This window comes from Myotis myotis, unplaced genomic scaffold (genome assembly GCF_014108235.1).
Source record: "Myotis myotis isolate mMyoMyo1 unplaced genomic scaffold, mMyoMyo1.p scaffold_m19_p_1, whole genome shotgun sequence".
NCBI lineage: Eukaryota > Metazoa > Chordata > Mammalia > Chiroptera > Vespertilionidae > Myotis > Myotis myotis.
In genome coordinates this window covers 39,875,874-39,892,434 of record NW_023416313.1, presented here as the reverse complement: position 1 = coordinate 39,892,434, position 16,561 = coordinate 39,875,874, and the positions used below count along the sequence as shown (strand labels likewise).

Genomic DNA, 16,561 nt, shown 5'->3' with positions numbered 1-16,561 from the left:
GGCCCCAGAAGAAGACCCAGGGGCCAGGGCTGTGTCGCCGCTGGGGCACGCAATCCGGTTCCCAGGCAGTGGCACATCCCCAGCCCCAGAAGGAGGCCCAGGGGCTTCCCAAGCGGAGAGTCTCTATGGTCAGACTGCACTGTGTCAGGACAGGAATAAAGATGGAGGTGACTCAGATGCCTGGCCAGCAGCATTAGACCAGCAAGCAGGGCCTTTCAATGGGGACTCCAGGTGGGGGTGGGGCGAGGAAAGTGAGCTGGAAATAGAGAACTACAACTCCCAGGAGGCTTAGCAGCAGGGGCCTGTGTGCCTGGTCATGAAATCGGATGGGATGAGTCATTTTGCACTTTAAGAGGCTTGCAAGGTTGGAAGTTCTGCCGGGAGCCAGGGAGAAATGAAGCTGGAGCAGAGAGAGTGGTCCATGGCAGCCCTGGGATTTGAGGAGTTCTCAGCACCTCCCTGCTGGGAGCTGGCGCTGCCTCCACTGTTAGGTGGTCACATCCTGGAGAGCGAGCTTGAGACCGAAGTGGAGTTCATGTCTGGGGGGTCTGGGCAGCACCAGCCTCCAGGAGCGAGACAAAGAGGAGGAGGCAGCCTAAGGCCAGCGGCTGTGGTGCCAAGGGGAACTCAATCGCAGGAAGTACCAGGTGCTGGGTCGGCGCTGCAGGGAGATCGAGCAGGTGAACAAGTGGGTCCTGAACAGGCTCCATCAGATATAGAGGATAACACGGAGACTCCAGCAGGAGCGGAGGTTCCTCATGAGGGTGCTGGACTCCTACGGGGCCGACTACTGGGCCAGGCAGTTCACCATCTTACTGGAGGACGAGGGCAGCCAGAGCACAGATGCCCCCAGCCCAGGCAATGCTGAGAACTAGCCTCTGGAGAAAGAGGGGTTGTCCCTGCCCAGGAGGACACCAGCACCTGCAGAAGCCTGCAGCCCGGCCCCTGGTGAGGGGCCCAGCGGTTGGAAGAGGTGGCGAGCGCCATGGGAAGGGGGCCAGGCGGGAGTCCCGCTGACTCTGGATCTGGCCCCCATGCAGATAAAGGTGGAGGAAGACTTTGGCTTCAAAGTGGTCTAGGCTCTGGACTCAAGTTGGGTTTCTCAGGGGCCAGACAAGCTGCTGCCCTACCCCACCCTAGCCAGCTCCCCTTTTGACTGACCCCCCAATAAATGGACCCCATGCTCTCCTTGGCAAAAAAAAAAAAAAAAGCTTATAGAATCAAATAGTATAAATATAGATGTAACAGGACAATAAAAAGAGAACCTGCCTATGATGATCACCTGAACGCTGCCTCTGTGTCATTCCTTCTTTGCCAACTCTGTCCACACATTTGGGAACCTCTGGACCTACTGGGGCTGGACCCCAACATTCCTCTTCTTATAAGGACTTCAGTGAGATGGGCTAAGAGTCACACTGGAACTGCCTCAATTTAATGTAATCCCCTCTTTAAAGATCTTATCTCCACATACAGGTACATTCTGAGGTTCTGGGGATTAGGATTATAACATACATTTTGTTGATTACCCAAATCAGCCCTTACTAACCAGCATGTTTCAGAAAGTAGATTCCTACAGGGTTATTTACCAAACATTCAGAAGTATTTTTAAAAGAGCTAAGCCCCTCACCCAACGCATGGGCCCCTCCCAGCAAAGAGCGAAGGCCTGGGTTCTGGGCGCCGGAGGAAAACTGGTGCCAGCAGCCAGGGGAAGGGGCCCCGAAGGGGACCCAGATTGCGAGAGGGCACAGGCCGGGCTGAGGGACCCACCTGAGTGCACAAATTTTTGTGCACTGAGCCTCTAGTCCTATATAATAGAAAGCTAATATGCAAATTGACCCTAATGGCAGAACCATCAGAATGACTGCTTGACCAGTCACTATGAGGTGTACTGACCACTTCTCAGTCCCTTTCCCCCACCATCAGGCTCTGATTTCCCAATGATGAATGGGGAACTGGGGGTGGGTGGTGAGGGATGCGGGTGGCACCAGGGCAAGGCCTCCTGCCCCGTCAGTCACCCCCCACACACAGGGTTACCCGCAGCAGGATCAGGGCCGGCAAGTAGGCAGAACAGCCAACCTCTTGGTTCCTCCCCCCAGCAGGATCTGATGGCGAATGAAGAACTGGGGGTGGGTGGCAGTGGGGATGGGGCCGGCTGCAGGCAGCCGGGGAAGATGGCCCTGATCACAGGCCAGGCCTAGGGACTGTACCCGCACACGAATTTCGTGCGCTGGGCCTCTAGCTATATTATAAACCATTGAAGTACTGATTCTCTGCAGTATAAAGAGGGTAAAATATTCACTGTGTCAACAAAGATTTAATTTAGACATTCATCAGTAGAATAAGGACTAGTGTTTCCTTCTGTTGTCTTTTAGCTATTAGTCAAGTCAGTCTTATCAAATGTAGGATAAGTTTTCATTCTGTAAATTTTCAACAATGAGAAACTGAATGGTGTTCAAAGCAGCAAAAACAGGTACCTGGAAATCACACTGAGAAAAATTGATATGACCAGAAAGAGTCAATTAAGGGAAGAAAAATCAATACTGTGGCTTTTTGCATTACAAAATGGAGAACCATAAGTGAGACAGTCACCAAATCTGGGGAAAATGAATGTACTTATTTCCACAAATATTTGTTTTATTTCTAATTAACTAATTTAAACAATTAGATTTTTAATATTTTGCCTTATGTTAAATACTATAAAACATATCTATACTCATATTTATACCTATATAATACAGAAAAAGATAGGCATACACATATACACACACACACATCTACATAACCACTACTGCCTCCACAACCATATAACTGTTTCTCTCTCAGATTTACCTTGCTGTAATTGTGTGAACTGTATAGTAGAAATATAATCACTATTTCATAATGTAATTTTCATCATGGAATTTATATCCAGAATACACTATAAATGAATATATGTATGAATTTTTTTAATGCACATAGTACTAAGAGAAGTGTAGCAAAGTAGGAAATTAGTTAAACTATTTCTCCAGTATATTTAAATTATGAGAAAAAATACTTAATACAACACTTTTATAAGTTAAAAATAAAGGCTCATATATCATACTTTTGTCAATGTTACTTGTAGCATATAACATCAAAATTCTTAGTGTGTCTATTTCAAGGATTATTGTCCTTCATTATAAATATCTCTCTTTGTGATCCATTAGCATCCTACCACCTTAAACAAATAAGTAGAATGTGAAACAAAGCAAAACAAACAAACAAACATGAATAAGCCACAATAATTTATGAGAGAGATATCTGTTCACAGACTATCACATTTGTGACATTTTTTGTTTTGTTTTATTTTTAAATTTCTTTATTGATTAAGGTATTGCATATGTGTCCTTTCCCCCATTACTCCCCTGAACCCCCGACTCATGCCCTCATCCCCCTGGTGTCTGTGTCCATTGGTTAGGCTTATATGCATGCATAAAAGTCCTCTGGTTGATCACTCCCCCTTACCCTCACCCTCCCTACCTACCATCTGAGGTTTGACGGTCTGATTGATGCATCTCTGTCTCTGGATGTGTTTTTATTCATCAGTTTATTTTGTTCATTATATTCCATAAGTGAGTGAGATAATGTGATATTTATCATTCTCTGACTGGCTTATTTCACTTAGCATAATGCTCTCCAGGTCCATCCATGCTGTTGCAAATGGTAAGAATTTCTTCTTTTTTACAGCAGCATAGTATTTCATTGTGTAGATGTACCACTGTTTTCTAATCCACTCATCTGCTGATGGGCACTTAGGCTGTTTCCAAATCTTAGCTATGGTAAATTGAGCTGCTATGAACATAGGGGTGCATATATCCTTTCTAATTGGTGTTTCTAGTTTCTTGGGATATATTCCTAGATGTGAGATCACTGGGTCAAATGGGAGTTCCATTTTTAGTTTTTTGAGGAAACTCCATACTGTTCTCCACAGTGGCTGCACCAGCCTGCATTCTCACCAACAGTGCAGAAGAGTTCCTTTTTCTCTGCATCCTCTCCAGCACTTGTTATTTGTTGATTTGTTGATGATAGCCATTCTGACAGTTGTGAGATGGTACCCCATTGTCATTTTGATTTGCATCTCTCAGATAATTAGTGACTTTGAGCATGTTTTCATATGTCTCTTGGCCTTCCTTCTGTCTTCTTTCACAAAGAAGGATCTATTTAGGTCTGTTGCCCATTTTTTGATTGGGTTGTTTATCTGTCTTTTGTTAAGTTATATGAGTTCCCTATAAATGTTGGAGATTAAACCCTTATTGGTGATAATATTGGCAAATATGTTCTCCCATGCAATTCTCTCAGGGCTTTCTTGTTTTTTTGATGGTTTCTTTTGCTGTGAAAAAGCTTTTTATTTTGATGTAGTCCCATTTGTTTATTATTATTTTAATTTTGTATGCTGCATGCAAGTCAGTGTGACTAAGTAGACTGATCAAGAGATTTAAAATCAAGAGAGCATCTCTGGCTGCTGTGGTTCAGTTGGTTGGAGTGTCATCCCACACAAAGTAAGGTTGTGAGTTCAATTCCTGGTCAGGGCACTTACACAGGTTGCAGGTTCAGTCTAGGTCCAGGTGCATGCAAGAGGCAACTGATAGATGTTTTTCCCTTCTCTCTCTCTCTCTCTCTCTCTCTCTCTCTCTCTCTCTCTCTCTCTCTCTTTCTCCCTCCCTCCCTTTCCCTCTCACTCTCTCCCTCCATTCTCCTCCCTCTCTCCTTCTCCCCCCTCTCTCTAAAACCAATAAGCATGTGCTCGGGTGAGTATTAAAAAAAATAAACAATCATAGAAAATAAAAACAAGAGAACTGATGCCAGATGGGGACCTGAAGATTGGGGAAGCACTTTGTAAAATATATGGCTGTTTAACCATGATGCAGTGTACCTGAAACTACTGTAAAGCAATGTTGAATGCAAACTATAATTTAAAAAAAATGAAAAATAATCAAGGGAACTGAGTTTAGTGACTTCTCTAACTAGGTATATAATATCAAGCATCCATTTATAGCATTTATTTTGTTTTGTCTCACCATGAAAATCTTTGGGAACATCATTTAAAACATGCTAATAGTTGAGAGAATAACTTAACTACTTTAGCTTTATTTTAATTAACTTAAAAAAGGAGTCTACTTTTTCCTGTCTTAAAATATTGTGTTTACTTTTTTGTTTAAAGAAAATGTAAAAATAATTAGTAATTCTTATCCTAAGTTTTAATACAAAGAAAAATAAAGTATGTATTAAATACCAAGGAAAGTTGTAAGGTGGAACTTAAATCATATTTGTCAATATGAACTCACCCTGCTTTGCCTCCCAAATTGTTTTTAGTGTATCATTGGCTAACATGTACTTGGACTAATACTTATTGACCCATCTATAGCTGGTAACACTCTGCTCTCTGTTTATGGCTAATTGCCTCATCTACTATCTTTAAAATGACATGGTAAGTTAGAATAATAGCCCCAAACACTACTATATCACTTGTTTAAGGGACCCTAGACAGAGAATTAATACAGTTCTCTATGGGTCGAAATCTAGAGCTCATAATGAAGTCTAAAAATCTATAACTCAACCCAAGGGCACCTCTTAGTAGCTCAACTCTGTCCACTTAGCCACTAACAAGGATATCATAATCTTTTATTGCACTACTCTTAATATCTGCACTGAAACACAAAAACTTTCTCTTTCCATAAATTCTATTCTTACATTCTCAAATTATACATCATTCCCTACAGCTTGGTACATGCATGCATATCATTAATATGTCCCAAATGAATGTATAAATACTCTTTTAATGTATTTCTTTATAAACATTCTTTTTTATAAAATATTAATATATTTTATTACTTTAACTTGAATAGTATTAAGATAAAAGGTGTTAATAAAAAAACAAACTATAATTCAAAATAATTTTATCCATCATACTTAAATTTAAGGAATTTCATCTTATTAAAACATTTTTAGTATGGTATTCAATGTTCAGGATAAACTTCATAAAATACATTTAGTTTTTATCATAATTTCTGATAAAAGTGTAAGAATTTTTTTAAATAACAAAATTTTGGTAGATAAGGATTTTTTTATTAAATTTTACCATTATGCAACAGGGAAATATATCTGCGCCTGTGTCATGTAATTTCCACTATTTCTCCTGCTCCCTTGATGTTGGACTTGGCTAGTAGTCAGTCAGTACAATATAACAACTAATTATAACTTCCAGGTTTGGGTATGTATCAGAAAAGCTGACCTGCTTCCTGCAGGAAAATCATTCAGTGACCACATAGGAAACTCAGGATAGAAAATGAGAAATGTGTACAAAGATGAGGTGTTGTCAGTTTAAAACTACATCCAGCCAGTTGTCACAGCACTGCCTAGAGTGAAAAGATGAGCCCCGAAGTGAGACAGGTAAAGGAGGTGTGAGATTTACCCCTTACATGTGGAAGTCAGCTTGTGATTTTCACAAACTACATCAGAAACAGAGCCTCCGTGGTGGTTTTATAAGAAAAACTCAACAAAGGAAGTTTGAAGTTTCCAGCTACATTTCACAGGACAGAAGTTGGTCCGATGGCTGTAACTGATCATTTCTCTTCTCCATTCTCTCCTATCCATTATAAATTTCTTTTCCTCTTGGCCAGGTGACAAGTTTTTGATTTGTTTGTTTGTTTTAATTTCAAAACACTAGAATTCTTAGTGACTTGATTCTTGGAAGGTTTGGGTTCCTAAAATTGCCCTTCGTCATAATTACTGGACATGGAAGCACCAAGAGACATGTCATGCATTTTCCGCTTAAGAGTTCTTCTCATTGTGTAACAGCAAACCAATCTCCTCTTTACTGTGAAGGTTAATTCCCACTACCAATATAGTAAATCCTTTATTAGAATTTGATCCACTAGTATGTGAAGATCCAAAAATCGGTTATAGTTTTAGCCTTAGAACAAGTGACATATTTATTATGTCTCTAGACAAAAGCATCGTTGTCTTCTCCTGCCTTGAAATTCGTCTTCCTGCCTTGAACAGAAAACACAACTACCACAAATTGGTTGCTGGGAGTGAGGGTCAAAACATGTATAGTTCTATTTTACATTCTTGGTTTCCAGAATCATTTATTCTTGTTATTCCTCACCACAAATCAGCAGGTGGTTCATTACATTTGCCACATCTGGGATGATGGAGCCTTACTCCACATGACCTTATCTCTCAGCTAGCACTTTATCTGAGAATTTATTAAGCAGTTCTCCCCTCCTATTAATTTGGCTTCTCCTGGTATAACGTCAGATCATATACCATTTTTATGTACCATTCACTCTAAAATAAATTCCTTGTTTTGTGTTGATGAAGGATTCCTTGTCAATAAATCAGGATCAGTTTTTGTGATCCTACAATAGACTCCTCATGCCAATCTTTCCCATCATCATTACCTTTAATTCGCTAATAATTGCTAGAAACTTACCCAAGATTACAACGAAGATCTATTGTAGAGATCCTCTGAGTCTCACTAAAACTTTGCCACATTTGGAGTCATCTAATTAATAAAAAAGTGCCAAGTTTTCAAGTGTTGTGTATTCTGTCTTTAGAATACAAAAGGGGTCCATTTGAGTGCTCTCTTTTTTTGTTTTTGTTTTGTAAATTAAAAAGATTGCAAACTGCAACATTCTGTATTGATTGTTATAGAACATGTCAAACATGCTCTAAATCAATGGACTTCTGAGTATTTTATATGGCATAACCAGAATTTCTGTTGATTTTGTTAGGTAGGAAGCTAGACATGAGTAGGTAGGGTGGGGCCTGCATTGGGGTCTGAACAGGAGTTGGACCAACACTGCCTTCAGAGCACCTCTCTATGGGTGGCCCAGAAGCCAGCAAAGTTCCAGGGGCAGATACAGAGCCAGCTGGTTCCTGGCACAAGCTCAGAGGAAAATAACATGACCTCAATGTGACTTTCCTAGGGTTCTGGACTAATTATAATACAATTTGCATTGCAGTTTTGACACACAGAGGCATCAGGTTTTCTGTATGCTTTATTTTTTTATGCCTTTTCTGTCAAACATCTCTGAATGCAAATAAAAGTCTTCACCCAGAAAATCCCTCATTTAAACTATATAACCCAAGAGTTCAGAGCCATTGTCTCTCTCAACTGGCCCGCTTCGTCAACTGGAGTGTATCTTCAATAAATCCCACTTATTTTTTAATCTTTAATTTCTTTATTGATTAAGGTATTACATATGTGACCTCATTCTCCCCATAACTCCCCCCCCACACACACACTCATGCCCTCACTTCGGCAGCACATATACTAAAATAAATCCCACTTTGTTTAACTTTCATTTTCATTTACCTTAAAATCTTTTCTGCATCGATGAGAGGAACCGAGGTCCTAGCCAGTAACCCCAATTGGTAACAAGTTCATTTCAGACTTTTAGCATGCACATATCTTACTAGGGCATTCAGGTTATCTGCCACTTCCTCATTATCAGGCCTATTTAGCATAATCTAGTTAATATAGTGATCCAGAATGAAGTATGTGAAATATCAAGAATATCAAGGACTGTTACAAGTGTAATATAACAGAAAGAAGTACAATTGAAATATATGGGAAATACAGTGATTATGCACTTCTGTCTTTAACATATAAAATAGATTAGTTTTGATTCTCCTTTTAGAATGTATTTAGATAAATGCATTTTTCAGATAAATAGTTAGATATCAAATTTCAGAGGCTATTTTAATAGGTTTCACAAAGATACCACATCTTGCTGAATGGCTGCCATTGGAAGTACATGGATAAGCTTATAGTAGTCTTCATCATTCCTCAAGGCCTATCTGCTTATTTCAGGAGCCATGATAGTGAATATTATAAGGACCATCATTCTGTAATGCTTAAGTATTTGATACTTGTCCTAATCTTTGCAAGTATTTCTTGGTACAATATTGATACATACTACTATCTATCTTAGATTGTGTGTAGAGGGTGGGATTGCACTTGGTTCTTTCTACAATATACCTCTTAGTGTCAGCAGCTAACTATATTCCTTCTAATTATACATTGTGTAATGAGGAAATTAACAGGGGTTGAGTCCCCAGAAAAACTGAAACCACTTAAGATGGACATGGACCATGACTCCATTGATGACTTGAATTCCATACATGTATTCTCTACATGGAGGAATACTATGGTGTTTGGGATCTCACGGTATTATTTTGAGTTCAGGACCTACCTAATATTAATATCTCTGGATGGTCATTTTTCCTAACTCCAGTAATTAATGGTGATAAACACCTTTAGGGAAGGGTTGGGAAAATTCATGTCTTATATTTCTGTCATTTATTTACTGTGTTCTCCTTGGCTCTGGATGTAAGATTTGACTCAAATTTGGAAACTAGTAAGGGAATGTGATGTAGCAACCGATGTCAGCGTCTTCTTCTCAGTTGTCAATTTTTTATTTCTTCATGTAAGTCAAGAACCAGTCTGGTTAGCTGCAGAAGTATTTTGATTCAAGGAAGACTATGGTCTTCAGGCATTGCTAGTGATCTCTGCAGGTCAAGGCATCCAGGTTTCCATGCCGGTCTTGTTACCCATTCAGATAATTACATCTACCTGGACTTGCCAGTTAACTGGAACTCCGGGGCTTCTGAAATTTCACAATCCTGTTAATTTTGATAAGTAGGGAGCACATTTCCATTGTCATATCTCCCTGCTCTTAACTTTGATTTATAAGGGCAATCACCACTGAGCTTTTCACACATGCTAGTGCCCCTCATTTTTTTTATTTCTTACTAAAAATAATGCTTTCCATTATTTGTTATTTTTACTTTATTAGAGGGTATCCTCTAGGTACTACTGGAAGCTTTTTGAATCCCCTCTTTTTTATTTTTTATTTTTAATGAAGAGTTTATTCCATAGACATGATTGACTAAATCATTAGCCATTAGTGAATGGTTCAACCTCCAGCCTCTCTCTTCCCAGAAGGTCAGAAGATCAATGTGTGGGACTGAAAGTTCCAACCCTCCAATCAAAGATGTTTCCTAGGCAACCAGCCACCCATCCTTGGTTACAAAGGAGCTTTCCCAAAGTAACCAAAATAATTTAATGGAAGATATTTTTACGGCTCTCATCACTTAGGGAATTCCAAGGGAGCTCCTTTAGGAGCTCCATGCCAGGATTTTTTATTATAAATCACATCATCAAAAGGTGTCAACTCCCTTATGCTCTCCAATAAGCCACTTTCTCAGACTGTAACCCATGTACAACTAATTGACCCAATAACATCTGAAATAAAAATATGGGACCAAAGCATGTGAAGCAAAATAATGCATATAATATACTCTCCTCAGGGTCTGGCCTACAGAAAGCTTTACATCTTAGCTATTATAAATACAGTATCAATAATTTATACATATAAAAGCTTAAGCAACCAGTATGATGGAACAACCAGAACAGGAACAATAAGTCGCTATGACATGCACTGACCACCAGGGGGCAGATGCTCAACATAGGAGCTACCCCCAGCCCACAAGCCCTGATCGCCTGATGGGGCCTGCTGGCCAACCTCCCGTGGTTCCTGCCAGCCAACCTCCTGGCCCCTCCCCCCTGGCAGGCAGGCCTCAATCATCCAAACAGGTTGTGGCACCGGGATGGGACAGGAAACTAGGGGTGGGTGGTGGCAGATGCAACCCCTTTCCCAGGGGGCTGAGAGCTGGCTCCCTCCTCGGGGCTGGTGGCCAACCTCCTGATCCCTCCCCCCGACCAGCAGGCCCCAATCAGGTGATTGGGGCCAGGCCCTGGGCTGGAATGAGGAACCGAGGGTGGGTGGTGGTGCATGGGTGGTGAGGGAAGGAGGAGGAGTGGAGGCGGGGAAGCTGAACAGCTCTGATCGCTGGCCAGGCCTAGGGACCCCACCCGTGCATGAATTTCGTGCACTGGGCTTCTAGTGTACTAATGGTTCTTAAATGCAAGATATATTTTTTTTTAACTCTATTTTATTGATTTATTACAGAGAGGAAGGGAGAGAGATAGAGAGTTAGAAACATCGATGAGAGAGAAACATCGATCAGCTGCCTCCTGCACATCTCCCACTGGGGATGTGCCCGCAACCCAGGTACATGCCCTTGACCGGAATCGAACCTGGGACCTTTCAGTCCGCAGGCTGACGCTCTATCCACTGAGCCAAACCGGTTTCGGCTTAAATGCAAGATATTAAATGAACAATCAGATAATTGCTAGCCAGAGTGGAAGGCACAAATAAATTAATGAAGATGAACACTGGAGTTTCTGTTTTCATTCTCAAATTAATGTACTTTTAAATTTGGCATTCAAATCACTTATTTTAAAAAGGCAGTATGACAAAGCTCATATTGAAAGATTTTTTCCTTACAATTTATTCAATAAGTATCTTCTTTACCTGGTGGAAAAATCCTAAAAGATAATTCATATTATGCAATTCTCCTCTTAAAACTTATCTGGTAATTCTTATGTGCTGATAACCTAACTCTTAAAACCTCGTTTGCAATAGTACTGTTCTGTGACCTTCACATTATGTTTCTTTTCTTTGTTGTTTACAATGTAATGTTTGGCATGTAAACCCTAAACCTCATGTATATCCCTGATTATTTTTTTTTTATTTCTCATTAGATTTATATTATATCTTTGATAAATCAAGACGAGTCTTCATGTATATTATTTATATAAACTAGAGGCCTCATGCATGAAATTCGTGCATGGGGGGAGGTCCCCTCAGCCCAGCCTGCACCCTCTCCAATCCGGGACCCCTTGGGGATGTCCGACTGCCGGTTTAGGCCTGATCCCAGGGATCAGGACAATCCTGGACTGCTGGCTCCTAATTGCGCACCTATCTGCCTGCCTGGTTGCCCCTAACTTCCCCCTTCCCCCACTGGCTGATCGCCCCTCATTGCCTCTGCTTGTTGGCCTGGTTACTCCTAACTGCCCCCCCTGCCAGCCTGATCACCCCTTACTGCCCCCCTGCCAGTCTGGTCATCCCTAACTGCTCCCCTGCTGGCCTGGTCACCCCCAACTGCCCCCCCACCAGCCTAATTGCCCTCAACTTCCCCTCTTGCCAGCCTGGCCACCCCTAACTGCAACCCCTGCTGGCCTGGTCACTCCTAACTGTCCTCCCACTGGCCTGGTCACCTCTTACTGCCCCTCTGCCAGCCTGGTTGCCCCCAGCTGAATCCCTCTGCCAGCCAGGTCACCCCTAACTGCCTGCCCCTGCCAGCCTGGTTGCCTCCAACTACCACCCCCCTGCTGGCCTGGTAGCCTCCAACTGCCTCCCTGCTGGCCTGGTCACCCCTCATCTCCCCCGCCACCACTTGCTGGCCTGGTTGCCCCACACAACCTGCTTGTTCAATCATTTGTTCATCCCTCACTAACCCCCCTGCTGGCCTGGTCATAGGCAGCCATCTTGTGAGTGTGTGAAGGTTAATTTGCATGTTACCTCTTTATTATATGGTATTATTATACTCTTCATATTGTATTAAATCATTTTGTACATATTCATACTTTCTACTAAACCATGATTTTATTAGTGATATTATCATGCTGTGTTTATTTGTATGTTATGGCAAGTTCTCAGTAAGTCCTGTTGTGTTTGACTGTACCAAATAACCCTCATATTTTATCTATTTTTCTTCATGAAAATGTGTTGGCTATCCACAATTTATTTCTGAAAGCTATATATCTTAACTTAAATGTACTGTGCATTCACTGCCTCCATTTCCTTCAACTTTACTTGTTAACTCTCCACTTAGCCCATAAATTATAAAATTATAAAATGGCCATATTAAAACATTCACTCTAATCCAGACCATGTTCATTGACAGGTGTACTTTCCTCTAATCTTCAAGTAAGCACTAATTAGTTGTGAATAAATTATACTCAAACTTATACATATAGTGTTATATTTGGAATGTAATAAAAGTGAAGAGGGAAAGAATATAGTATTTATTGTGAGCACAATATATACATCCATTTTACTTACTTTACATAAAACCTTTTATGTTATTTGCACAATAATCACTTGAAATTATTTAGTGAAATTATTTCCTTATATACATAAATGAAACATTGTACTAGCAAACTAAACAACCAAGGCCATACTATTTAAAAGTGGCAAACCTGCGATTTAAAATTCTTTTTCTAAGTCCACGAGCTGCTGTCTTTACAAGACCCCAAAGTACGTAGGAGTTAAATTGACCATTTACTAGCATTATAACACCTCTTACAGGACAAAATATGTACATTCCACAATATTCAATTTGATTTACAATTGATAAATATACTTCTCATCTAGATTTAATATACACATGCTATGGAAGAATACTTTATAATAATCCTTTGGATATCCTTGAAACTAAAGTAAAACTATAGAAAATTATTTTAAAAGTTGAATGTCTATAATTAATTTCCAGGAAAGGAGAGGATAAAATGTGCTTAGAGAGAGACCAGCACAAAAACACAATAAATTCACAAGCACATACACCTACAGAATACTGGTACTCATTATATTTGTGATAGAATAATATTTTGAGATAAAAATGAACATTTTCTTTTCCTCTCCCCACATTTCATTTTGTCATTTCACATTCAGAGAGAGGTTCTGGTGGTACAGTAAAAAAAACAGGAAAAAAAAATGTTTTGCATTTAGAAGCCAAAACTTTAGGCTTATTAAATTCTATGGTTTTGAGCTGCAAACTCCTAAGCCCTGAAGTACTCAGGACCATAGATTTGGAAGACTGAATAAAAATAATGAATGCTATTTTTCCTGCCCTAGAGAAAAATAATCACTCATTGGTTATGGAGGAAGAGAAAAAGCCATCCTTGAGAAAAGTGTATTTTCCCCCTCTGGTAAAAGCTGATGGCATACCTCCTGATGCAATTAGGGACCAGAGAACAAGAAGTACCTTTCAGTAGAGGACTGTGTGTAGCAGCCATAGCCTCCCTCTTTAATTCTAAGAAAATTCTTAAATTCAGCTCACATCACTTTTTCTTATGTCCACTTGACAAAATTATGTGGCCGCACTTGACAGTAAAAGAGCAACAACAAAAAAGAATCTCTGTTTTGCACAGCTAGGTTCAGAGCTTCCATATTAAAAAGGAAGGAAGGGCTATTATGACAGTTTCTACTATCAGAAGGGATCCTCGATTGAGTTTTATTTTTAATCATCCATAAAATTTGTGATTTCATTTTAAAAATTGTATTAGTATAGAAAAATAAACTACATTTCCAACCCATCAAAATATGTAACCCATTTATGCACACAGTACATTTCTAGGTAAAAGTTAGAAAATTACATCACCAAAATAATTTAGAACAGATGAAAACCACACTTTTTCCCCCAATATTTAATTCTCTCTTTAAAATTAAATTTATTGGGGTAATAATGGTTAATAAAATTTTATAGGTTTCAAGTGTACAACTCTGTGCCCACCACCCAAAGTCAAATCTTTAGTCACCATATATTTGACCCTCTTTATTACCCCAACCTCTTTTTTCTAGTGACCACCATACTGTAATCTACGTTTATGAGTTTCTGTTTGTCTTGTTTTTTCATTTGTTGTTTTTAGTTTGATATCCCACACATAATTTCTCAAGATCTATCCATGTTGCGACAAATGGCCATATTTCATCTTTTCTTATGACTGAATCGTATTCCATTGTATATATGTACCACATCCTTTTTTGGGTATCTACCAAAAACATTGAAAACATTTATTTGCAAAGATATATGTATCCCTATGCTCATTGTAGCATTATTCATGATGGCCAAGACATGGAAACAACAAAGTACTCTTCAATGGATGATTGTATAAAGAAATATCTCTATCACCTATCTATCCTGTATCTATTGATCTATCATCATCTATCATCTATTTATCATCTATCATTTATCTATCTGTCTATCACTTCTCATGGCCATCTAAATATTTTTTTTGAGTGGCAAGTTCTTTTTAATATCCTATAAACACATTTTAATTATTAGGAAAACTAAAAAATATTTTCTTTACAAAATTCATATATTTGTAAAATGAGTAAAGTTTAAAGGTTTTAAATGATAAACACAATTATGAATCATAAAGTTTATGTAAATCAATGTATGTCTTTTGGTTAAATGACAAATAGTTTACTTATTAAGTTTGGATATTGAAATGGATTCTCTAAATATCAAGCAAAACTCAACTGGTCTTAAATCTCTTTCACAGTATAGCTTATGAATAAAATATCTATATCTATATCTATATCTATATCTATCTATATCTAATCTATATCTATATCTATATGTATATTAGAGGGGTGGTTCGCAAAATTCATGCACTGGATGGGTGGGGGGCTGCCCTCAGCCCAGCCTGCACACTCTACAATCTGGGACCCTTCTGGGGGATGTCCGACTGCCAGTTTAGGCCTGATCACACAGGGATTGGGCCTAAACTGGCAGTCGGATATCCCTCTCACAATCCGGGACCGCTGGCTCCCAACCGCTCGCTTGCTTACCTGCCTAATTGTCCCTAACCACTTCTGCCTGCCAGCCTGATCACCCCCAAACCACTCTCCTGACAGCCTGATCAACGCCTAACTGCTCCCCTGCCAGCCCGATTGCCCCTAACTGCCCTCCCCTGCTGGCCTGATTGCCCACAACTGCCCTCCCCTACCGGCCATCTTGTGTGAGGGCGTGAGAGTCAATTTGCATATTACATCTTTATTATATAGGATATATATATATATAATAGGTGCTAGAGCATTTAAGACAGATACAATCAATTTGTAATCATTTATTAATAAATAAAGCTGTGATCAGAAGATAGGGGTCATGCAATTTTTCAGCTCTTTCCTTAAAGACTCTTCTCTATGCAACCAGTTAAATATGCTATCTTTCTTAATTTTTATTTTATTTTAGTCCTGCTATATTTAGATTAAGGTAAGAACAACTTTTTTGTTGTCTTTTTTTTCCACCCCTTCCTTGTGTCTCAGCAAACTTGACTTTTCAACCATTTGTTTTTGGAATGATTCCATTGAGTCTTATTTCTTCTTATTTCGATAACTGAAATATCATCTATCAGGTTTCCTCTCTCCCCCTTATGATGTATGTACTGTTGGAATCACACTAAGAGAGATATATTTACCTATGCTCCCAACACTTGCATTTTAGGTAAAACAGGTATCCTCAACCTTCTTATGGTCCTGACTGAGTCAAAGAATTAACTGATAAAGACAAAGAGTAACAGGAGAAAGCCATGCACATTTTATTAAATTTGTACATCTGCCTGAGAGCCTTCATGAGAGAATGAAGGCCCAAAGAAGTCAGCCAAGCTGTTTTAGATAAAGGAGCAACACATGTTTTAGGTAAAGAAGCAGCACATTTGTGAATAATTGACAAAGTAAGAGGTTTGCGCTCGGTGTGGTTAATGGTGAAGACACAACTAGGAAAATGAGGGCTAGTTTAGCATGGTTTGTCTGTACAGATTTTTGAGGGCCTCGAATTCCCCATTTATGATGATAACAATGTCTTTTCCCTCCTGGTACAGGGAGGCTACTTTTCCATGGGAGTT

At 39.7% G+C, this 16,561-nt stretch overlaps 1 pseudogene; it reads left to right on the top strand.

The window, feature by feature from the left end:
• Positions 1–421: 421 nt before the first annotated feature.
• On the top strand, positions 422–1,160 carry LOC118669722 (annotated as a pseudogene).
• Positions 1,161–16,561: the final 15,401 nt, after the last annotated feature.